General features: G+C 34.5%; 1 long non-coding RNA gene across 2 annotated transcripts in view; it reads left to right on the top strand.

Annotated features, from left to right (window-relative positions):
- LOC150103241 (uncharacterized) overlaps window positions 1-25,358 on the top strand; it is a 134,821-nt gene that overhangs the window by 101,185 nt on the left and 8,278 nt on the right. The gene's annotated exons all lie outside the window — the stretch shown is intronic.

Raw genomic sequence — 25,358 nt, 5'->3', positions numbered from 1 at the left:
ATTATGTAAAAGTAATACTATTACAAAGCACGAAAGAGGGCCGAAGTCCACTCATAAATTTGGAAGAGCCCGAAAAAGCATAATTTAGATCATTTATTAAAAATAATTTCTTACAAAATGGACTTATAAAATAGACTTTCTTATAAAATAGACTTTTGATGTTCTGGGAGCTAAGGCCTCGTGCAGACGTTCTGATAATCCGCCTCAGGCTCTCTGTTCTATTATATTACTTGAATCTTTCTATAATATTCTGTCTATTAGTTATGATATGGGGAGATTTAAACAAATTAATAAATGTGGCACTGAGTGTGCATTCAAGATATGAAATGTTACATAATGGTTATTATTTAATAAACGAAAGGCAAGAATATCATGACCAATTTTTCCTCTAAGCTGTGCGCGTGCACACTGATCAAAAAGAGACGCACATGCCTCATAACTGCACGCACAAAATTTTCGCTTTCAGTATTTCTAATTTGTAGTCAATAATTTTTGAATGTAGTATAAAAACGAATTAAATAATAAATCATACTTGTCACTTATTTTATTTAGTAATTTCTTGAGTGTCTCCATTCCAATATTATTCTAACTCAATCCAACTTAATATACTTTATTTAGTTACTTTTAGTTTGCGCTATGTGGGAGAACTGACGCTGATGCCAGAAAGTTGCAAAGGAATATTTTTTAGAGCGTTTACTGTCTAAACAGTACAGTCACTTGAACTCGTACAAACGGTGATGGAAATTTTTGTAGCTACGTGGATTTAAGCGAATTAATTTAGGATTTGTGGCTAGTGACTTTCGCTGTTGTGAGCACAGGCTATCGCATATATTGAGTCTGAGACTGGAAACTTGCGCACAAAATGTTTTTCCATGCGCATATGGACCGGCAAAAATTAGAGAGAATATTGATCCCGTCGGAGGGATAAACTCAATCCTACCCCCCCCCCCCCTTCCCTTATCCCCAAGGATAACAACACTGAGATACGCAGCGAAAAATGCATTTTAGTTATCATGTAGATCTCAGGAATTATTGTGCTATTTAAACACAAATTAAAGCTGAGATTGAATTTTTCGTCTGTCTTAAAAATCAGTTTTGACATATGGAATCTGATAATACATGCAAATACAGTATAAAAAGAAAATAATAAAAAATACTTATTAAGAAAATATCATTGCCTCAATTGCAAACCATTTACTTCCTATCGGCCAACGTACTTTCGACACACTGTCAGCTTTCCACTGCTCATTTGCATGGGTTAAAGGCCTCTAGTACGTTTAGCCCTTTCACACTTAGAGATCAGTGTTTGAATGACACCAGGTTTTTGTTTTACCGGGTCACTGCTTCAACGTATATCTGTTAGTCTAGTATAAGCACTTAAATGTTGACTATTAAGAATAAGTGTGTGTACATCTGGCATTTAGGTTTATCGCAAAACAATCAGATACATATATACGTAGATCAATATATTAGCAAATATCGATTATGTCCTTAATGTCTGAATCCAAAAAGATTACTTATGCAGTTGATGCTCACAAGAAAATGTTTAATTCGTTAAAGTGAATTCTCATGGAAGGGGGAGGGGGGGTCAGTAATTTGGATTTCGTTAGACTTTTGTGACTTGATAATACGTTATGCATGCTCAGTGAAAAGGTTTGGCCTCAAATCTCTCAAGAGAGAAAAGTTTTTAATAGTCTTAACTTATAGAAGCGAAAAGCATATTCCAAGTGACCTGAAGGCCCTATTCTAAAATACTGCTAGTTCTCCCCCTCCACCCCCCTCAAAAAGGTTAAAATCTTTAGAAATGTTCCGAAAGGAAGGAAGAAAGCATTTCAACGAACCAAAGATTATCCAATTTGTATGTTTAGGAGTTCGTTGTTCAAGTTCTTCAATAAAATGCGACATATTATAACACACACACACACACACACACACACACACTACAGGTATTGAATTATGTAGGATTCCGATGATTTAAATTATGTGTGAGCATGCCTTCATGGTTGTGTACGTTGACATGCTGTTGTTTGCGTGCTTGGCTGTCCAACAAGCACGCAAACATTCAGATAAAGCAATGCTAGAATGTTACATTCAAACTTATAGGATCAAATAACGTTTCCAAAGATTCCCAGATTTTTCTTTCCCTTTTGTCATAACACCGGCGTAAGATTCTGGATTCATTCCGCAAAACCTAACGTCTCTCTGTCGGCATTATGTGGATCGCCTGACGATACACGTGATGATAAAGTTGTGGTTTCACTTCTCTGATATTCTTATATCGCTAACGCTCTCCCCGACTGTTTAATAAATTTCTCAGTGGCCTGTGTCCTACAGCCACACCACAGTCTATAAACTTCTGGATCTTTCAGGGAGTAGTGCTCTCACCCTGAAGAAAGGAAGAAATACTGTTTTAATATTATATTGGTTAAGGACTTTAGCCAGTTTTATGGAAACAGGGCTAATATAGGCCAGAGTAATAAAACGTTTGACTTTTGCATCATTGGAGAGCAGCATTGATTGCGTTGATTCGTTAGGAGTCTCAACGCAGTGCATTCATTGCATCAAATTTGTAAAAAAAGGTACTTTTAGAAATTGAAATTCCTTGGTTAGCTTTTCCTCATTAGGACAGAGTTTATCAATTTCAAGTTTTTTTTCTTATTCTCTGCACTTGCAAGCTCGTAGATTGCAGAAGATGGTTTATAGCAATGATAGGGAAGAGAAGAAAGAATGCAATAAAATGGATACTTTTGTGAAAGCATATTGTCCTGGCTTGTTAAATAAATGTTTCAGATTTCAAATGTCTAATCATTTCAAATGTAAAATATATTTCAAGAGATTATTTCACTGAATGGAAAGAATGAATATTTTAGAAAAGAACTATTATATTTCTGGTAAGATCCGAATCGAATGACGAGTCGCAATTGATTTTTTAATCTTCTGAAATTAAGAAAATCATAAATTCATACACAAAAAAGATGATAAAATCCACTATTGTACACGAAAGGCATATGTCCCTCTTTCAGTCCCAAAATAATAAAAATGAAACCAATGTATACTGGAATTTGAAAGAAAAAAAATTAAACCGATGTCTGAAATTATTCATATGATTAGGACATGTTGAACAGAAGAGAAATAACCTCAAGTGAATTGAAGTTATTGGAAAAAAGTGAAATATCTTGGTCTCTAGAGCAAGAATTCTAGGTTATCTAACACTTGGCTCACCCACTGTACTAATGTGCTATATGTGTATAACTTATAGTATGCATAAAAAAAAAAGGAAAATACACCGATACTAAATGAGTAGCTGCATAAATAATATCCAACGATAAAGAAATAGCATGGAATGACATGTCAGAAAACACCCTAAAGACTTAAGGGATTTATTATTATTATTATTATTTATTTATTAATTTTTGGATTCTATTTGTTATGAAAAACATTTTTCACAAATCCATAAATCGGGAAAATATTTTATAACTTTATAACTAAATAAACTTGTAAGAAACCTGCATTCAAAGAAATTCGGATAATATTTTTTTCTGAACGACAGACAAAATCGTTTTCCTACAGACTGACTCGTAGTGTTACGCTTTCATTTTAAACTAAACTTGTAAAACGTAATTAAATATTAAATTTTTAATTGAATGTTAAATATTATTACAAAGTTTTGAAATAAGTGAATACTTCACATTTAAATCTTATAATTAATTTATTATGAAAACGCAATAATCCGTTTTCTTTGTCTATATATATATTATTATTTAAAAACGTTTTTTTAATTATTTTTTTAAGGCTCCCTTGCTTTCCTGGTAACTCTGAGCTCAATTTTGCAGTGATATTCATGCAGTCACGTAAAAACCCATGAGGGAAAGGTGACCAAATGCTGTACTATATCCAACCTATAATTTTGCTCAGAGGTAAAGACGTGTTTGTTATTTTGGTTTCATCAGTCAATTCTCAATAGCTATCATCCCTCCCAGAGAGAGAGAGAAAATAAAAACAACTTAAGGGACTCTGACATACTTTTAGCGTTCTGGTTTTTCCCAGAATATTTGGAAAGAACTGACGTATAAATGCGCGAGCATTCCGGTTTATAAAAGTGAAATTTCCTTGACGAGTATAGCAATATGCTATCGTGGTCACAACTGAAATACCACTGATTCATTCTGAAAACGCGAATAAAATTTACGATTATTCCAACTAATTCCTAACTCTTAGTCAATAATAAATTGCGCTTCTGAATTGATTTGCATAAGTTATATCAACCCTGAGGTTTTCGAATAAAAAAAGCCCTAAGGTCAATTAAAATATCAAGACTATATCTCTCATCAAGTTATAATTGAAGGTGAATTAGCTTATCTCATACAGAGGAAGAAAGTTTTTTTTTTTTTTTTTTGAAGCCTGCAAATAGGCCAAAGAACATGAACAATTAGCAAACAAAAGTACTATTTAGTCGGAGGTAGACGGAGGATTAAGTAGTGCGGGGTGAGTCCTCTCGCGAAGGTTCCTTGGAGGTGTCATGTGATAATAATAATATTTAGACTACCATATTTCAAACAACAATAACTGAAATCTGTTTGTAATCAAAAGTTTTCCAACGAACATACAAGGATCCATAAATATTTTTAAGGTTTGAAATATACAGTTGACGCTTGAAGAACGCGGGTTTGAGCTGCGCGGATCCACTTGTACGCGGTTTTTTATGAATAAATATATTGGGAAAATGTTTGGAGATTTGCGACAATTTGAAAAACTCGCGTAGCTTAGAAATATAAAAAAAAAAAAATTAAGAAAAGTTAGGTATGTCACAAATCCATAAAATATATGTAGATACTAATCTATTTTATCATTTACTACCATAAAGTATACACAAATCTATTTATAAAAAGTTAAAATTTATGAAAACTTATGTACCCAAACACTTACAGACCGCACATGGCAATTTGCAGTCTAGAGAAATGTAAACAAACGTAAAGATGCAGTGTTAAATCATAACTGCATAAAATTAACTGTTATTAATTAGTTCAATAGTTAAATTAATTAAAAATAAAATAAAAATTAAAAAATAAGTAAATAATAAAATTTAATAAAATATATTAAATAATAATACTATAATAATATTTTCCTATCTTTTGCTATAATTGACCATTTCAGTGGCAAAATTAGGCAAATCAAAATTATGCCTACAGAACATCTGGACTCAATTGTGATTATAACGAATGTTTCGTTATATAAAAATGCTATTACAAAATGTTTTATGACTATAACAGACTGCTGTTTTCTTATTTGTTTACTAAATATTAAGCAGAGTTCGTTAACTACCTATAAGAATGTCAAACTAATCTAAACTAATACCAAAAGATATAGTCCTCCAGCTTGTAGCATGTCGAAACCGCTCCAAATAAAGACATATGGTTAAGGAAGATAATTAATTATGTTAAATTAATAGATAACCACTTATTGATAAGTGAAAATTATTAATATGCTATACTTAAACACATTTCCATATTATATTCAAATAATATTCATAGCAGTCATACGTTTAATTATGTCCGATAAATTAGTATATAAATAAGTATATTTGAAATTTATGTCCTGAAAAATGTTTTATTTCTAAATTGGTAATATCGTTGTGTGTGGTAATAACTGAAATCAGAAGTATTTTGCTGATATTCTTAACTTTCAGCTAAGGAAGGGGACGCAACCTGAGATTAGAACTTGGAAATTTAAAAAAAAAAAAAAAAAAAAAAAAAAAAGAAAGAATGAAAAAAATTCAACTTCAAAAATATTATAACATTAAGTACGTGAAAGCCTAGACGTTTCCTGAATTAGATTTCTTTTGGAATGCCAAGACGTAAAGCTAAACACAAGATAAACATACAAATAGAGTAATGGAAACAAATTCATTGCAATGTACAGTGCTTTTTTTTTTTTGTCATATGTTCTCTTTGGTGCCTCCCTCTTTTCCGACTACCCATAATGCGGACCCTCCTAATCAAGTGATATGCATATTCTCAGTAAGGAAATGAAATCTGCGCTGACATATCTATTAGCAACACACTTGTCTCACTACCTTAGAATTTTACAAGTTCTCCTGTTTAGGACTCCATTTTTGTCTTTTATTTCTGATATTTGTATTGTTCCACGGAACTTTTTTGTAGATATTAAATGAGTGTTTCGATTTCTAAAGTTCTGTTTAAGCATGTTCATCATTTATGCATCTACGCTGTACATTCTTTTGACGTAATGACGAATCAGCTGTTTGCGCGAAGCGCTGTAGATTGGTTGGTGAAATTTTTGTGTAACAGATAATAGATGTCACAAAAAAAGTTCATGATTTTTGTGTGACATCTGTATGATTTCTGTCGGACGAAATTTTTGTGTAGCAGATATCACACGAGACATCAGTTAGTGACGTATAAAACACGAATCCCAATCACATATAAAATTACGTAGTGGTTCTTATTCTCGGGGGTTTAAAAAAGTAGCGCAGAGAAACAAAAATAAATAAAAAGTAACTGATTAATTCGAATATGCCGTAAACAAGTTATGGCATCGGCCTCATTAAAAGTAACACGTTCGTGATAATCCGATCTTCTTTTTAATGTATGAAAATCCGCAAACTCGTTCTACTTATTGGATCAGATTAAACGTCTTAAATTTCTTACAGTCTGTACGATGTGGAACATCACAAAGACAAGACGATGATAAGTTGAAGAGGAGTGACATGATTTTAAGTTCTCCTATATTTGAAGGTTAAAAGAGGATAGGGAGTGGTAAAAATTAGACCGCTTTTTCTTTAAGAGGGTAATCGACATTAATGACCCTTTTAAATTCAACAAGGAAAAGACAGAGATAATTATGCGGCCAAGGTATACACACACACACACACACTTAGAAGCAAGTTTTCCCTACTGGTTTGTTGCATGATAATGCTTTATATCAGTGTTTCGCGGACCCCCGGGGGGGTCCGCGAAAGGTCTTCAGAGGGTCCGTGGCAATTTTCGGCTATGCATCATTAACACATGGAATAAAATTTAAGTTTGAGATCGTAAAACGTTCCTATTGTATCACTGAATAAGGTACAGAGATATCTGCAGGCTGTGTAATATGTTTCTCAACAAACAGTGCAATGAATCGCGTGATCCCCCCCCCCCCCCCCACATAAAATGCTGTATAGTAGACAATCAAAACTATATGGTGCACAACATATGGTTTTGTTTGAGTGAACGTGTTAAAACTAAGAAATATATAGTGAATGTGTTTCAGATATTATATAAGGAATTCGGTTGAAGAGAATTAGCATTTCAACTGAACTGTCGGCTTGCCTTTGTCAATTAGTAGCGCGATCTTTTGTTAATACCGCACCAATCATATGAAGGTCTTCATAGCTGTTTTATCTCTACTGGCCTACCATTGCTGTCTGTTTCGAGTACTGCTTTCACTAGCCATTTGTTGCAGGACTGTTTGTTAAATACGGTAATTTTTTTTAGCTTTCAAATTCTTAAGTATGGATCACTGGTTAAAGACTGGATTTTTAAAATGCGCAAAAGAGAGGAACATAGTAGATACAAGTAGCTGTCAGCAACAAGAAAATGTTGATATTGTATCTGGATCAAGTGAAATTGATAAGTGTGTGTTGTCTGACATCTCTAAAGAACCAACTAGGAAGAAGATGAGAAAACTTCGTAAGTACGATATAAATTACTTGAAATGTGGATTTTCATGGACAGGAAATGAAGAGGAACCTATTCCATTATGTGTAATTTAGTGAAACTTTAAAAAATGAAAGCATGAAACCATGTAATTTAAATCGCCATTTGGAATCGAAACATAATGAATGTTTCGATTCCAAATGAATGCAAGGACAAACCTGTCGATTTTTTTCAAAATAAACTAAAAAATTTAAAAGAATCTCAAAAAGTGATGTCGATGTGTCAGGAGGTGAAAACATGAAGACTTTAGAAGCTTCATATCGTGTGTCGCTATTAATAGCAAAAAAGTGGTGCAGCGGAAACAATTGGTGAAACTTTGGTCAAGCCTGCAGCAAAAATAATAGCGGAAATTATGATCGGAGATAATGCAAAAAGATCTTTTGATTGGATTTGCCTTTCAAATAGTACCGTTCATCGAAGAATCACTGAAATGGCTGAAAATATAAAACAAACATTGTTATCTGATATACGTAAGGGTCGTTATTATGCGTTGCAGGTAGATGAATCCACCGACATTACAAATTTTGCAAATCTTCTAGTGTTCGTTAGGTACGAAAAAAAATTAAAAAACTCATGACGATCTTTTATATTGCCAACCCTTGCCAGAACATACAACAGGAGAAGAAATATTCAACAGTATAAATACCTTTATGCATCAAAACAAGCTTGATTGGAAAAGTTGTGTTGGAATAAGCACGAACGGAGCGAAATCCATGGTCGGATCTAAAAAAGGGCTTGTTTCAAGTATTCAAGCTGTTGCACTAAATGCAAAGTCGACACACTGCTGCAAACACAGGGAGGCTTTGGCTACACATATGATATCTACAGACCTAAGAAAAGTTCTTGATGAAGCTATAAAAAACATAAATTATATTAAATGGCGTCCTCTAAACGCCAGCCTTTTCTCTCAACTTTGCAAAGAAATGGGAAGCAACTATACACAACTTCTTTTCCATACCGATGTTCGTTGGCTTTCTCGTGGAAAAGTCCTTATTCGTTTATTTGAACTCCGGAAAGAACTACAAGTTTTTCTTGATGAAAAGTTGGAATTGAAAAAGAATTTACATAATTGGAAATGGTCAATTAGCATACCTGGAAGATATATTTACTGTATTAAATAGTCTTAATTTATCTTTACAAGGCAAGGAAATTTCTATATTTCATGTCCAATATAAAGTGAATAATGTTTTATCTAGTATTATAATTAATGAAGTTATGGCAAAATGAGAAGAGGATGTTTTATCTATTATTATTATCTATAATAATAATAATAGATAAAACATCCTCTTCTCATTTTGCCATAACTTCATTTTTGCCACGTTGGCAAAAATGAAGTTATGGCAAAAGCGGGTTGGTAATGGAGAATTTGACGCATTTCCATCGCTTCATGAATTACTCGCAAGTTCAAATGAACAAATTGATGATGATGATGTGAAAATTACTATCATGCAGCATTTAAAAAGCTTACGAATGAATCTAGAAAAGTATTTCCCTGAATTGGACATTAATATTAAGTGGATAAGATACCTTTCAATAAAAACAAATTTATGCCAAAGGGTCTATCGTCAATAGAAGAAGAACAACTTTCAGAACTAGCTTCTGATGCTTTCTTCAAAAATAAATACAGCGAGAATACGTTATCATCATTTTGGCTATACAGAATGCATTTCCTGAATTAACAGATAAAGCTCTAAGGTTCATTTTTCTATTTCCAAAGTTCATATCTGTGCGAAGTTGGATTTTCGGCCATTGTAGATATTAAGACGAAGAAGAGGAATCGCATTATAGATGTCGAACCGCATCTGAGATTGAAATTAATAACTATAGAGCCAAATTTTGCTGAAATTTTATCTCCTCTCATTGATGATAAATTATTTCAGCTAAGTAAAACTTTATAGTATCTTTATAAAGTTTGTTCTATTAAAAATAAATCATATTTTTTGTTTGTATGAACATATAAATTGAAATAAAATAGATATTTAATTTTTTAATATTTTAAATTAATTTATTAATTTTAATTACTTTATTTGTTTTAATTAATTAATTAATTTCAGCTAACGCCTGTGTTGTTCCCGTATATAGGGAGTAGGCGGGGCCGTTTACCCTCTCCGGCAGGCGCCCTTCAGCGACATTTATTTATTTTTTAATTAATTAATTAGGGGGTACTTGGTAATAATGAAAATTTAAGAAGGGGTCCGCGGATATCTGAAGTTTGTGAAACACTGCTTTATATGTTCCAGCGAGCAAATGCAGCTTACTCTGATCACAATTTGTTTCCGGGAAATGTCTTTAATTGGTTTTTACATCACTGAAAGGAAATATTGATTGCAATTGCCATTTCTTTATTCAGTTATAAATGCAAATACTTAGTTTATGAGATCATTACTTCGGGAAAAAGTGAGTGTGCACGCGTTCAGCCGGGAAAGTATGGACGAAGTACGCTATGCTCTGGGCATCAAATTCAAATACTGTACTTGCCTTACTAATTTTCTTAGTAAAAAAATAAATAAATAAATAAATAAAATAAAATAATAATAGATAAAACATCCTCTTCTCATTAAGTGTAGTGAGAATTTGCGCTATAAAACCAAAGTTTCTTTCTGAAAGTGCTAGCATTGACAGGATATGTAACTAGCCAAACTGATACTGCCGATTTACCTCATTATCATTCTTAAAAATAAAATACGACTCAAAAATACATTTTGCCTTAAAAGTAAAGCAAGAACTGTAACTGTGAAAATGTTCACAGTTACAGTTCTTAAACTTTTTTCTTAAAATAAAACGGATAATATTCTATAAAATGGATAACATTTTTTCCATAAAATGAAAAAAAAAAAAAAAAAAGAAAGAAAAGAGATTCTGAGAGGCCTATTTATAAGGATCTTTCCACAACATAATAATTGCAATGATACTTTTTATTTCGTGCATATTTTTTTTTGTAACCTTTGAGTTAGTGCTGAGACTTTTTTTTTTTTTTTCTGGGTGTAAAAATTCTGTTGTTTTCTAACGTTTGCTTATCAGAAGTTTTTGATGACTTTCTGTTTGCTTTAGATTCCGGATTCATATTTGCCTTTTATTAAATTCTCTTGAAATCATAAAAATATAAATGATTTCTGGCCACTTGTTTTTATTTTTATTTTTTATTTTTTAATTTATTTATTTTTTATTCATTTTTTATTTTTTTATTTATTTTTTAGTTTTAATTTATTTTTTTGTTAATGAGAGACACAAGCAACTGCATTTGTTGTATCAAATCTACGTAAGTGAATCTACAAAATATATTAGGGGTTTGGCTTAAGCTATACGAAGGGTTCCAAAAATGTTTGACAAGTTGACATGATACTGACCGACTTGTCAAAAAAAAAATCTGGTTTTCCTAGTCCTGTACAAATTAAGGTAATAACTGGTTATTGTTTTATAAAACGACACTGAATTGTAATAATAGCAAGTAAATACAATTGTAAAGAAGTGCTTTTCATTGTGTAATATTATTCATTTTCCAAATAAATTAAATCCATAGTCATTTTTGTGCGTTTTTATGCAATTCAATACTTCTAAGATTCGTTTTTTTCCATTCGTCCGTCTGTACCCAAGTCATTCTGTTATACCCTAGTTAGATGTTCTATTTAAATATGGTATATTTGACATTACAACATTTGTCTAGAAATTCCCATACTCCACCCCCCCCCCTTTTTTTTTAATCAAATCATTTGCAGGCACGTGAAGGAACAATACTCGTCTGTTACTTATTGCAATAGCTGAGTTCTGGCGGAATGAAATTTAATTAAAAAAAATATGACCAAGGGGTCCAATTTTGGCTCGATATTTAGTAGATCTCTTATGCAAGTTTCTTTAGGCATTTCAGTTTTAATTTCATTCGAACCATTTGTAGTGACAAAAATTATGTAAAATGTACTTATATGTCTAGAGTATCTAAGCACAAAAATGAGTCTACTTCGATAAAAAAAAAAATAATAATAAAACACGTTATGACTTTTGAACACACTCACTGGATACAGTAATGCCATTATTCAACAAGTTGAGGTTTGAATAACATAAATTTGTAGCACGCAATCTCGCGAAAACAAAGGAAATAAGGACAGTTGGAATTCAACATTCAAGCTTTTGATGACGATTTAGCCCTTCAGTCTTATAGACAAGTATTCTTGCCACAAACTGTTTCTGGTGAGATTTATACAGGGTAGTTCACCATTGCTTTCTCTCCATTTCATCTTGGCTTAGGACTGGCATATAGCTGACGAATCAGGCCTTTGGCTGCGACGTACGTATTCATGACTGTAATCCATGTGTTAACAGAGGCGGTTTGCCTGTTCTGGGGAGACGAAAAACTTGAGTTTCTGGGTGAAAAAAACCTTCTACCACTGTACGAGACTGGCTAACTCACCTTTAGTCGAAGGAGAGCAGATAAAGGTTTCTCACGTCACGGACGGGAATCGAGTACAGGTCTTTCCGACCATAGGGCTCCATCTATATCGAATGAGCTACGGAGGCTCTATTCAAGCTTTTATACGTTAACGATTATAAGTGTCTGCAGCCGAGATATGCGGTTTGTCTGTTTGCAGCAATTTCTGTTGTTGCAGGTTCAAGAGTGATGGATGAAATCCTCCTCCCCATTATAAATTCATTTTTATCGATAGAACAATTCAGATTATGATTTCCCCCTTTTTTTCTCCTATAATTGTTATAATCATTCGCTTAATCGTTTTATTTGAAATTATAACAATACTAGTTGCCGGGTTTGGTGAAATTGAATGAAGGTTAATATTTGGAATAACTGCTAAAATTTGTAGGAATTTCAAACGAACATTACATTCACATTTATTATTTTGAATTATTTATGATTATTTAATTTCTTGTCTTTATGTACCACATGTATATAATTTTGTTAATTAATTAAAATGAAAATTATTTTTTTCTATATGATTACACACACACACACACACACACACACACACACACACACACACACACACACACACACACACACACACACACACACACTTACGTACGTACGCACGCATCATTTCATTAAATTCCCACCCGCCAGTGCGGAATTAATATGTTATTTTGAACAATTTTGGCAATAAAAATGATGTTCAGTTGAACGAAAATTGAGCAAAGTGAACACATTGAAATGCAGATCCATCACTACCATCATTATCACTGGTACATAAAGAGCCTCCGTAGCTCGTTCGGTATAGATGAAGCCCTTTGGTCAGAAAGACCTGGGTTCGATTCTCGTACATGACGTGAGGAACCTTCATCTGGTCTCTTTCAACTAACTGAGACCAACTAACTAAAAGTGAGTCAGCTGGTCTCATACGGTGGTAAAGGGTTTTTTCATCCGGAAAACTCGGGTTTTTCGTCCCTCATAATAGGCAAACCGGCTCGTGAACACACACACACACACACACGAAATCTGCAGTCATAAAATTCATACTTAATCCCTCACTAGGAGGGCTCAGCCAGTCCTAAGGGAAGGTGGAGGAACGGGGAGGGGGGAACCCCCATGGTGCTCTTCGATGGGGATTATTGCAATATGGGAAAGAGGTTCTTGCCCTTAACGCTTTTGTCTGGTCTCTGATGAGAACTAATAGTTCGAAATATTAGGCTAATAAAATCTTCATCAAAAGCACTGATAAAAGAAGAATATATAGGCTCCTGGGAAGAGTTCATGTCTTCCAGAAACCCATATATTCTTAAATAGTGCACTGCCAAAACAACTCAGATTCCGAAGATTATATTCCCATAAGCTCTTTGGTCAAATTCGAAACTTTTTGGTTTCAAATTTAATTGCTTGGCTATGAAACAATGAGGAATTTATAAAATCCTCTTTCCATAATGATAACCAGGTTTCGAGAGGCACAAAATGCTGAAGAGGCAGACACAAATTTAACTGACATGAAATAAATGGACCTGCAGTAAATGACAAGGGAACGACAGTAAATAAGATGAAATATTGGAAAATACAAGAAACCTACGACAGAATGTTATGTAGGAACTATTTGACCCATATAAAGACAGGTTTATTCCACAGAAAATCAGATTTTTGTTAAAAAAAAAAAAAAAGCATTAACCGGATTACAAATAACACCTGAAATTCCCTATAAATCATATCTGACATGACGTCAGTAGATATCAGGACTGACATAACGTAAAGCAAGTAAACCTATTTACAATAAATAAATTATCGTAACTACTAACTACTTACAAAGGAAGAAAATTGCCTAGAATTCTTTGAAGCCTTTAAACTTTACATACAACTGTATTAAAGAATATATATGTAAAAAGTATATATATTGTTTTTAAATCATAATTTTACTGAATAGGAACACCGAGATAAGGTAAGATAAAAACTTTAATTAAAACACAACTAGTTTCGTCGAAATGCCGACTTCTTCAGGTGTACTAATTATCACAAACTGGAAAATAGCAAGATAAAACATGGACTTCTCATAAAAAAAGTTAGGAATAACAACAGTCAAATTTGAACTGGTGTCCGCGTGCAGGTCTAGTGTGAGTCGTTCGTGAGTGGGAACTATCTCGAGAGCGCCAGAACTGAATTACTGTGCTGTGTGAGTCAGGTAAGCTATAACTTAAATTGCTGTTCATGTGTTTGGAGTCCAGAACTATTCTTTTGATTCTAAGATGCGTCTTTCTAGTTCGTCAGCGCATTTATGGATATTAGTAGTAAGATTCCAGTCTATCTGGTGTTGACGCTCTTCTAAATTAGAGTTGGCAGAGAAAAAGGACATGCCTGGAGAGGGCGCTTGCACGGGTTCTGTTGTAAGAGATATCACGGTGATGCTCTTCGAGACGTAGTGAGACCGACTTATCGGTTTTCCCATAATATGGTTTTCCGCAACTGCAGATGATTTTTATAAACTCCTGGGAACTGAAGTTGGTTATGTTTTGGCTTGGGTTGACTTAGGAAAGAACGAAGTTTTGGTAGTGTAGTGAAGTAAGTTCTAATGTTAAATTTCTTCATAATTTTCGCCAATTTTGGTGATAGAGAACTTACGTACAGTAATTGAATGTGTGCAATAGGATTGGAGTTATCTTCTTGCCGAGTTGGCATATGTGGGTCTAGATGGTTTGCAATCCTTTGAGTTGGTTAAGTTGTATTCAGATCATTTGAACAATCGCCACCATAATATCAAATTCACATCGGAACTTAAGGTGAACGGCGTCCTCGCCTTTTTAGATTTAAAGATCACTAGGATGCCTGATTACCTCAAATTTTCGATTTTTCGAAAAACAACTCACACAGATAGATGCTAACATGCCTCCTCTCATAACTTCCCTCCGCAGAAACTCGGTATTATTTCCACTCTGGCCCATCGAGCGAGATCTCTAATTTCAGAAGAAGAAGATCTTCAAATGGAACTTAACCACCTCAAAAGCACCTTCCTAAAGAACGGATACCCACCTCAAAGTATTGCAAACCGTCTAGACCCACATATGCCAACTCGGCAAGAAGATAACTCCAATCCTATTGCACACATTCAATTACCGTACGTAAGTTCTCTATCACTAAAACTGGCGAAAATTATGAAGAAATTTAACATTAGAACTTACTTCACTACCCTACCAAAAACTTCGTTCTGTACTAAGTCAACTCAAGCCAAAACATAACCAACTTCAGTTCCCAGGAGTTTATAAAATCATCTGCAGTTGCGGAAAACCATATTATGGACAAACCGATAAGTCGGTCTCACTACGTCTCGAAGAGCATCACCGTGATATCTCTTACAACAGAACCCGTGCAAGCGCCCTCTCCAGTCATGTCCTTTTTCTCTGCCAACTCTAATTTAGAAGAGCGTCAACACCAGATAGACTGGAATCTTACTACTAATATCCATAAATGCGCTGACGAACTAGAAAGACGCATCTTAGAATCAAAAGAATAGTTCTGGACTCCAAACACATGAACAGCAATTTAAGTTATAGCTTACCTGACTCACACAGCACAATAATTCAGTTCTGGCGCTCTCGAGATAGTTCCCACTCACTAACGCCTCACACTAGACCTGCACGTGGACACCAGTTCAAATTTGACTGTTGTTATTCCTAACTTTTTTTATGAGAAGTCCATGTTTTATCTTGCTATTTTCCAGTTTGTGATAATTCACCTGAAGAAGTCGGCATTTCGACGAAACTAGTTGTGTTTTAATTAAAGTTTTTATCTTACCTTATGTCGGTGTTCCTAGTCAGTAAAATTATGATTTAAAATGTTTACAATCCGAATAAATACCAGTTACAATATATACCAGGACTGATGTAAAATTTTACATTCGAAGGCACTGATACATTAGAATGTGTACTGTTTTCTAAACATTTATCTGGTGATTTAGTTGTCCTTAACGTACAAATGGTAGACCCGTTTGAATAAAGATCTTTAAATTTAAATTGGGCGATCTATGAAAGAAGTGAAAGGATTGCTGAAATTAAAATAGAAAAAGTTGATGTCGTTTGGTTTAATTGGAGTTTATAATCACCTGACTGTTACAACAAATATTAAATAATAAAAGAAATCGTTAGTAGCTTATACATTATCTATTAGACACAGTTTTTCTTGTAATGAGCTATTTTCTTGATGCCAGACAAAAAAAATAGCTTATTACAAAGAGGACTTTCTCGGAAAAGTAATTTCTCTCATTTTAATATTCCAAAGTAAATTTGCTTGTTTTAATATGCGTTTCTCAAAATGCGTAACTTCGGTATTTATGGAATCAAAACCTGTTGGATTTGTTTTGCTTCCATAAACGCATAAGTCACGCTAGGTTCTAATGGGATGGGTTTTAATAAAATTCGGTATTTGGAATAAAAAAAATAAAATAAAAAAAAAATAAAAAAAAAATAACAATCTCACTTTTTTTGTTTTACTCGACCCATTGGACGTGAAAAATCTAGTAAAACGTTTCGAAATTATACAAAAAATAATAAATATTTACGCTATGACTACCTGGCATTTTGGATGTACATCCAAAATAGAATTACATATTACATATTATGGAATCAAAATCTGTTAGATTCGTTTTGTTTCCATAAACGCATAAGTCACATTAGGTTCTAATGGGATGGATTTTAATGAAAACATAAAATAAATAGAATCGCAATCAGTTATTCGCTCTTTTCTGTGCTTGTAATTTAATGGTATATTTAGAATTTATATCTCGATAAAAATTTCTCTAGTCATCTCAATTTCAGTTTCGATTGTATTTAGTTAGAAAATTAGATCAAATAAATTAAGTTTACAGTTCATTAAGCAGAAAAAAACGGCTCTATTTAATTGTTGGAATGATAAACGCAACTACTATGTATAAATGCTATTACCAAATCCACCAAATACATTTTTGATGAGAATGACCTCGTTCATATTTCTTTTTAGGAATATTTAAACATTGCTCCCTTTTTTTTTTAAACGGATGGAGAGAAAATTTATTTACGTAATATATTTATGCTACATAAATATAATACCAATAAAGAAATGTACTCTTAATAGAACAAGGAAACAAACTATAATTTTTATAATTCTAATTAATTTTATATATTGAAATACGTAAAGATATACGCCGTCCTACATTTCCTGGGATAGAGGGCTCCATATCAGTGAAACAATGGTTTTATTAATCTTAGGAAGGGCGTATCAAAAGGTATGTCAGTGTATCATAACCCGGAAGAACCTCAGATTTTATATTACTGCTTTGATTACATTGTTCTTGTTGTAATAAAATGAATTCATCTCTCTGTATGTCTGTCTGTCTGTCTCCCTCTCTCTCTTAGTTCAAGTAAGAGTGAAAAACTACATAGCAACAATGACAATCTGTGTGTGTGTGTGTGTGTGTTGCTGATCATCTGTCTGTAATCTAAGATAGCGCTTCCCAAACTGTGGGCCGTGCCCCCTTGGGGCCGCAAGTTTTGTTGAGGGAGCCGTGAAGTAATGAAATCAAATTTAAAATGTTTCAAGACTAAGTAGTTCTTTTTTTTTTTTAATCTTAAAAGAAACGCATTTAATTTTTATTATTTATTATTTCTTTTATTTTTTTTATATTAATGAATATTAGTAAATATATGCTACTTCATATAAGTTTCATTTCAAATATATTGTTAAGAAGCACAAAAAAAGCTTACAAACGCAAAATATTGAATATAAACTATATTGAATATAAATACAATAAATATTATAATAATATATGTCTCTATTGCGATTTTTTTTCGATGGGGGGGGGGAAATATTTTAATTTTTCCAAAGGGGGGGGGCATTTACATCCATAAGTTTGGGAAGCACTGATCTAAGAAACCGGAACGAAGCATCGAACCACAGATGACTTAATGTTATAATTAATACTACGCATAAGGTTACAGTTTGCTGTATCACTATTAAATAGTTTTATGCATGAAAGGAAATGGAGTGAAAGGTGTTTGACATACGCATTCAGATAAAAAAGGGAAGCATGGCATTGTACCTTCTACTAGCCTCTATGTATCTGTACCTACATGTATATGCGTATATATATATATAAATATAAATATTAGACTTCCTTAAAAAAAGTGCAAGTGATAATGAAGAAAGTAGAAGTGGATGGATAAGAACGCTGTGGATGCAAATCTTAGTTTCTTAACAGCCAATCTATATGTTTCCAAGTAGGTATATCGTATATTATCTCTTGTCAGTGTAAGAAATGCATTAATACTATAGCAAAATTTTTCTATACTTCAAATATATATATATATTTCTCTCTCTCTCTCTCTCTCTAATATATATATATATATTAGAGAGAGAGAGAGAGAGAGAGAGAGAGAGAGAGAGAGAGAGAGAGAAATGCAGTGGAAACAAGGGAAATGTACGATAGGATGCCATTAAAATAATAAAGTTCAAAATATCATCGAATCGACAAAAATTTGGAGATTGACTGAACAAGTAGATAATTATATAAATAAGAAATATATAATTTTAATTAGTAACGTTTATTTCAGCTAACTAACCATCCTTGGCTTCACTATAGTAAGTAGACTTGAAATTGCGGGTTTGAATCCCATTGTTGCATAGATGTTGGTGAATATCTTTAAGTGGTAAGTGATTTTCATTACCCGATGTGAGACCATTTATCGTGGTATTTACGAATTATGGATTTACAACCATTCATAAACCTAAAACTAGCAAGGGGGGGGGGGCTTTAGATGAAGCACGTCGGTAGTCAGATCTAAAAGAGAAGTTTTCCCATTTTAAAAGGATATCAAAATTCTTCCAGCTGTATAGTTGCTTTCTTGCTAGAGGGCGAAAGTAGCAAACAAGCAATGAAATATAAGTTGGTTTGAGGAAAGTGAACAAGCACCTGTTAATTTCATTTCATGTGTTTGCCCATACGCAGAATTTACATTCTATGTCTGCTCATATGTAGAATGTAAATTATACATATGGACTGACATGAAGATATCTCTTTATGGACAAATGATACTGACGTTTGTTATTTTGCACACGGAAAAAATTGGTTAAACCATCCCAGTTTTTGTTCCACTTGGACTATTTGGATTTCCAAAATGTCTGAGTCGCAAATTGTAATATACTGTAATAACTCAGCTCTGGTTGAATAAAATTTAATAAAAAATTGGGATTTTAAGTATACACACAAGAACACACCATGTAATTTAATTTTGTTTCAACACAATTATTTTTCTTGGCAAAATGATTTGAACTGATATTAATAATTCTGCACTGATGGATAGAAATAAATGAATTATTATTATTATGTTTTTCTTTAATGTGATTCCATAGTATCTTGGTTATAAAGGAGAGCAGCATCCACTAGGTCTACCAGGCCCATTAATGATCGCCACTGAAATTTTGCAGGATCGTTTCGGTTTTAACCGCATCATCTGTATCAAAAACAAAATTATATCTGTAGTATATGTACTATACTAATACATAAGCGAAAGTCAGATCGACGTGTCATAAATGCGTTGCAACTTTTTATTTGTTTTATTTTATTTTTCAAAGTGATTTAATTTTTGCAGAAGTACTCTCAATCGATAGAGTTCATTGAACACCACAGATTTGTTAGGCATGACAGTTATTGAAAACAACTAAAATATTCAATCTGGAACAATTTTAAGCTATGTAAACCACAATACGAAATTGCTGAGTATAATAATGTTTATTTGGTAATATGCGTACTATGCGGTGCAATAATTTGCGGAAGAGAAGGATTAAGGTGGGCAAAAACAAAATGAGATCTTTAGTATATACTATATTAATACATAAGTGAAAGTCAGATCGATGTCATAAATGCGTTGCAACTTTCTATTTATTTTATTTTATTTTTCAAAGTGGTTTATTTTTTGCAGAAGTACTTCTAATCGATAAAATTCACTGAACACCACAGATTTGTTAGAAATGACAGTTCTTGAGAACAACGAAAATATTCAACTGAAATTCCAATTTTAAACTATGTAAACCACAATACGAACTTAGTGAGTATAATAATGTTTATTTGGGCATATTGATACGCTGCAATGCAGTAATTTGCGGAAGGGAGGGTTTGTGGGTGGGCATTAAACCAGTCCTAGGTTAAATACTGCCGAGGAAATATTCTTCATTAAGCAACTTTGAATGTAGACGATTATTTCTTTTTTTTTATAAACAAACCGATTTGAAATAATAATAATTCCTCTCCTTCAGTTTGTTGGAATTTAATTGTATTTGGTAGTTTTGTATTTCACTATTAAAATTTTTGTTTCAAGAGGACTATTTTAATACTCAAATTACGCAAAACAAAAGTAAGCCAACAGTATACTCTTGCTAAAAAACAGCTCTAGGTTCAGTTAGTGGAAATAAATGTTGTCACTATAAAAGAATGCGATTACGAAAAATTTCTTTATGACTATCTGCAGTCATTTCCTTGATATATTTTATACACTTCTGTTGTTTGAAGTACAGTATTTGCTTCAATGAATACTGAACGGAAATAATAAAAATAACGAGGTTTCGTTATTTCCGTTATTTCAAAGTAATTTCAAACAAGCATTTATATTGGATCAAATCAGAGATATTTTTAAAATATGAATCCCACCCACTTCTCTTCTGTAGACGCCATAGTACTTTTCAGGATACTTCAGTACTTTTTCAAGCTATTTCAGTCTTCCATTAAGAGGATCGTAGTCTTATACTGGGCGATGATACTCATCTATTACGTTTTTTTTTTTTTATTAAATGTTGGGCCCATAATCAGGAGGTTGGTTGGTCAACCTATAGTACATTAGTACCATGTATGGGTAGTGGGTTGGGAAAGGAGGAATTTGTTTATATTTGATTTGAATGACTTGATCTGAATGATCTGAATTGTATTCCTTGGGAAACACAGCGGGTGGGAGACTGTTCCACAGTGCAGCAGTTGCAAGGATGAAGGAAGAGGAAAAGAAACTTGTTCTGTTTGTTTCTAGGTGTACTGTGAATGGATGTTGTGCACAGCTGCACGTGTTCCAATGAGCTCAGTACTGAGCGGGGGAATTATTGATATTATTTCATATTAGCATTTCCCATAGAAATATTTGTAGAATATACATACTGCAGAGACCAAACGTCTTTGTGAAAGTGGGGGGAGAGAGTTGGTAAGGGATGGATCATTGATAAGTCTAATTACTCTCCTCTGTATTGAGTCGAGCATTTTGAGAGAGTTTTTATGGGCCCCACCCCACATGTGGGAGCAGTATTCGATAGTTGGGCGGATTTGTGACTTTTATAATGTTAATAGCTGTTCGGAGGTTAAGTAATGTCTTGAACAAAAAAAGAAATCCTAGTTTTTTTGAGGCTGAGGATGCAATGTTTGAGATATCTTTATGCCAGGAGAGGTTTGATGCGAGGCTGATTCCAAGGAGTGAGATCTCAAAATCTCTTGAAATTTGGGTATCATCAAAAAGGATACTGGGGAAAAATTGTTCTTTTTTATGGGAAATAGTACAGAACTGGGTTTTATTGGGGTTGAAATTTATGAGGTTATACGAACCCCCCATTGTAGGATGCCTTGAAGATCGGAGTTGAGGATGGTAGTGGTTGATGTTCTGTAGGTTGAGGTGAGTTGTGTAGGGTAAGGCACAAATGCAAACAAGGAATGTAGTGTGCTGTCGTCTGCAAAACTGTGTATTGGGTTGGAGGTCAATTGCAGTAGGTCATTGATATATAGCAGGAAGAGGGTTGGTGACAGAGCCTTTTGGGACCCCAGCATTAATTGAGTGGTGAGAGGATAGGGAGCCGTCCACCATCACACACAGTGTGCGTCTAGACAGAAAACTGGCAATCTACCTACAGAAGTCCTGGGTCAGACCGAATGATGGTAGTTTGCCAAGTAGGGCTTTGTGCCAGACCCGGTCAAAGGCTTTGGAGATATCTAGTGCAACCACTTGAGATTCGCCAAACCTCTCCATAGCATTTGTCCAGAGATGGGTGACGTATGTGAGTAGATCTCCTGTTGATCGGCAGTGGCAGAATCCATACTGGTGGTCATTTATTTGGTGAGTGTCTTCAAGATAGTGTAGGAGTTGGGAATTGATGATTTTTTCCATCACCTTTGACAGGACTGAGGCGAGTGAGATAAGGCAGTAATCGGATGGCAGTGACTTGTCACCCTTCATGGGAATGGGCTGAATATAGGCCAATTTCCAGTTTGTGGGGTAGATTCCAGTGGAGTAGGAGAGTATATATAGGTGACATAGGATAGGGGTCAGTTCTGGAGCACAAACTTTCAGAACAATTAGGGGAATGCTATTAGGGCCAGGAGACATTTTTGTGTCTATTTTGGACAGTATTTTTATGATCTCATCCTGGCAAAAGGATATAGGGGAAATTGTATGTTGGGAGTTGGAATTGTTGGGCGGACATTTACCATCGTCAGTTATGGATGCATTTGAAGCGAAGTATGAGGCCAGAAGATTGTTTTTTTCTCTGGGTGATGATGCAGTAGAGCCATCGGGTGTGATAGGGGTGGGAATAGTGTTGAACAGAAGTTATGGTCAATTGCTTTAGCGAAAGACCAAAAGGCTCGGCTGCCGTTTGGACAGGCTGCTAGTTTCCTGCTTTTTGCCCTTTCAAACTCTGTTTTGGAAGCGTTGATTTTTTTTTTTTTGCATCTATTACAGGCTTCGGTGTAAGCTTTGAAGGAGGATGAGGTTCTCGATTTCAGCCAGTTGTGGTATGGCTGGTGTTTCATCTCTACAGTCTTGGCACATCTTTTGGAGAACCAGGGTTTCGTTAGGGAGTGGCAGTTCAGAGTGTTGTGTGGAATGTATGTATTCATGCCAGTGAGGATTACTTTGGTAATAAGCTTGGTGCATATGTTTGGGTTGGAAGGCCGGAAGCAATAGTCCAACCATGGGAATGTGGCATAGAAGTTGCGGAGGCTGTCTCCTACTTGGCACTGTTATAGTGCCAAACCATTCTTGTATGAGGGGGGGGGTGTCTGTGTAAACATTGTTGCATTGGGGAGGAGATGGGCACTAGGTTGTGGTCAGAATTGCCCAGCAGGGCTCACCTTTTACTGTGTTTTTGGATGTGTCATTGGTGAGGAAGAAATCTAGGATGTTTGGGGAGTGGTTTGGATTATCTGGTATTCTGGTTGGCACCTGGACAAGTTGTGTAAGGTCGTTAGTGATGGCAAATGTTTGGACATCTCTGCCTGCAAGATCTGTACAACTGGAGGAGGAAAGTCCGCTAGTGTTGTGGACGTTAAAATCTCCTAGAAGGATGATTTTGCTGTTGGGAAAGTGGGATTGGAGAAAGTCCTCTTTTAGGGAGAGGAAATTAAAGAGCTCAGGGTGGTTGGTTGCGTTGGGGAGCGATAGAGACAGCAGATGTTGGACTGAGTGGGGAAGGGATATTTTCAACCAAAGAAGGTCAAAGTTGGGTGATTCTAGGTTGGGTGCTCTCTGGCAAGGTATGTCAGAGCGGATGTATGCGCAGACACCATCCTTTGGGCGAAAGTTGTTGAAGAGTGAGTAGTTTGAAAGGTTAAGTGGAGCTGGGGGAGGTGAGATTTGAGTTTCTGCCAGGAGATGTAGGTGGGGTTTGGTAGACTGTAGGTGGTAGTGGACACTATTCAGGTTGAAGTTTAGGCCACGGATGTTGGTGAAGTGGATGTGTAGGGGTTTGTGAGTAGTATGTTGGACAGCATAAATCTTGCGCATTTCCTATGTAGTGCCTGCATGCTGGTCACCGTGGTGGCTGCTAATGGCATCACTTCGTTTTTTCACCAGTTTATTTTGTCTGTAGTCGATGGTCCAACTGTTGTCACCATTTTGACGTTTTTCTTCGCGTTGTCTTCGAAGCTGGGGTCTTTGTTCTCTTTGTACAAATGATAAAGACATTCACAAACATGCATGCCCATGGCTGGATTCAAACTCACAGCCTGTTGGTAGGATAACGAATGCTATCCATTCATGCAATTATACGCTGATGATATAAATGTGGGTCGTTTGATAAGGGGACATATATGATACAGAATTCTTGCAGGCTGACTTGAACAGACGAATTTTATGGATAAATTTTAATTTTAGTTTCAGTTTACTGTTTCTAAGTGCAAGGCTATGCATTTTGTACTGAAAACATTGCAGAGCATTATATTAATGAGAATGTTCTGCACTGCTTGATGAAGCTAGAGATTTAGAGGCAATTAGGAACAGTGATTTAACATTAAGAGGCTACGTTGCTAATATGATTAAGATGCCACGTTTGGATAACTGCAATGTTGAATAGAACGCTAACTTGTAGGAATAATGAAGTTATTCTCCAATTTTACAAGGTCTTGATAAGACCACACCTGGACTACGTGGGAATGAGAAAACAGTCGAAAAGATTCCAGCATTGGCTAACTAAAATCATATCTAGTTTCTGGAACTTTTGCATGTGAACATAGAATGAATTAGTGTAGCCTTTGGGAAATAAAAGTTGCAGAGGAGATATGATATAAATATACGAGTAAGGAATTTTATGATAGAGATGATACAGGAGAAATTTTACAGCTCGCGGCAAGTAGTGGGAAGAACTTAGAGTCATTTCTGTAAACTGAATAAAGTTGTAGTTAGAAGAATATGAGGTCTAGGTTCTCATTTGAGCGTGGGACGAGTGAATGGAATAAGCTTGCAAGAGAAATTTTGAGTGCGCCTCCTGTGAATGGTTTCAAGGAGATATATGATAGTTATAAATTAAGTACACCTTCAAGGACCCTTCCTTGATGAATCCCTGGCTCCCTAGAGGTACCTGTAAATAATAATAATCTTCTTGCACTTTTCTCTTATATTTTTATGCTTGATTATTCTAGCCCTCCTGGTTACTCTTTCAGTATCTAGTCGCTATATATTAATATGAAACTGCCAATTATTTTATTTCTTTCTCTCGCTTTTTGCGTTGTCCCTGAATTGCACAAATTTTAATGTTTTGATTTTCAAATTAATAAGAGAGTTAAAGTTCAATGCACCATAATACATACTATATGCATGCATTATGTTGCTGAAATACATTTATGCTTCTATATAACCACACATCATTTGTACAGAAGAAAAAAAAAAGATATGTGCCCATAGTTGCAATAGGATTCGAATCCTGAGCCCTTTTAACCAAGACTGAGCTAT

Source organism: Typopeltis vanoorti, chromosome 9 (assembly GCF_054136105.1).
Source record: "Typopeltis vanoorti isolate ZY-2024b chromosome 9, IOZ_Tvanoo_1.0, whole genome shotgun sequence".
NCBI classification, from domain to species: domain Eukaryota; kingdom Metazoa; phylum Arthropoda; class Arachnida; order Uropygi; family Thelyphonidae; genus Typopeltis; species Typopeltis vanoorti.
Note: the sequence above shows the minus strand (reverse complement) of the source record. Positions and strands in the feature narration are given on the sequence as shown.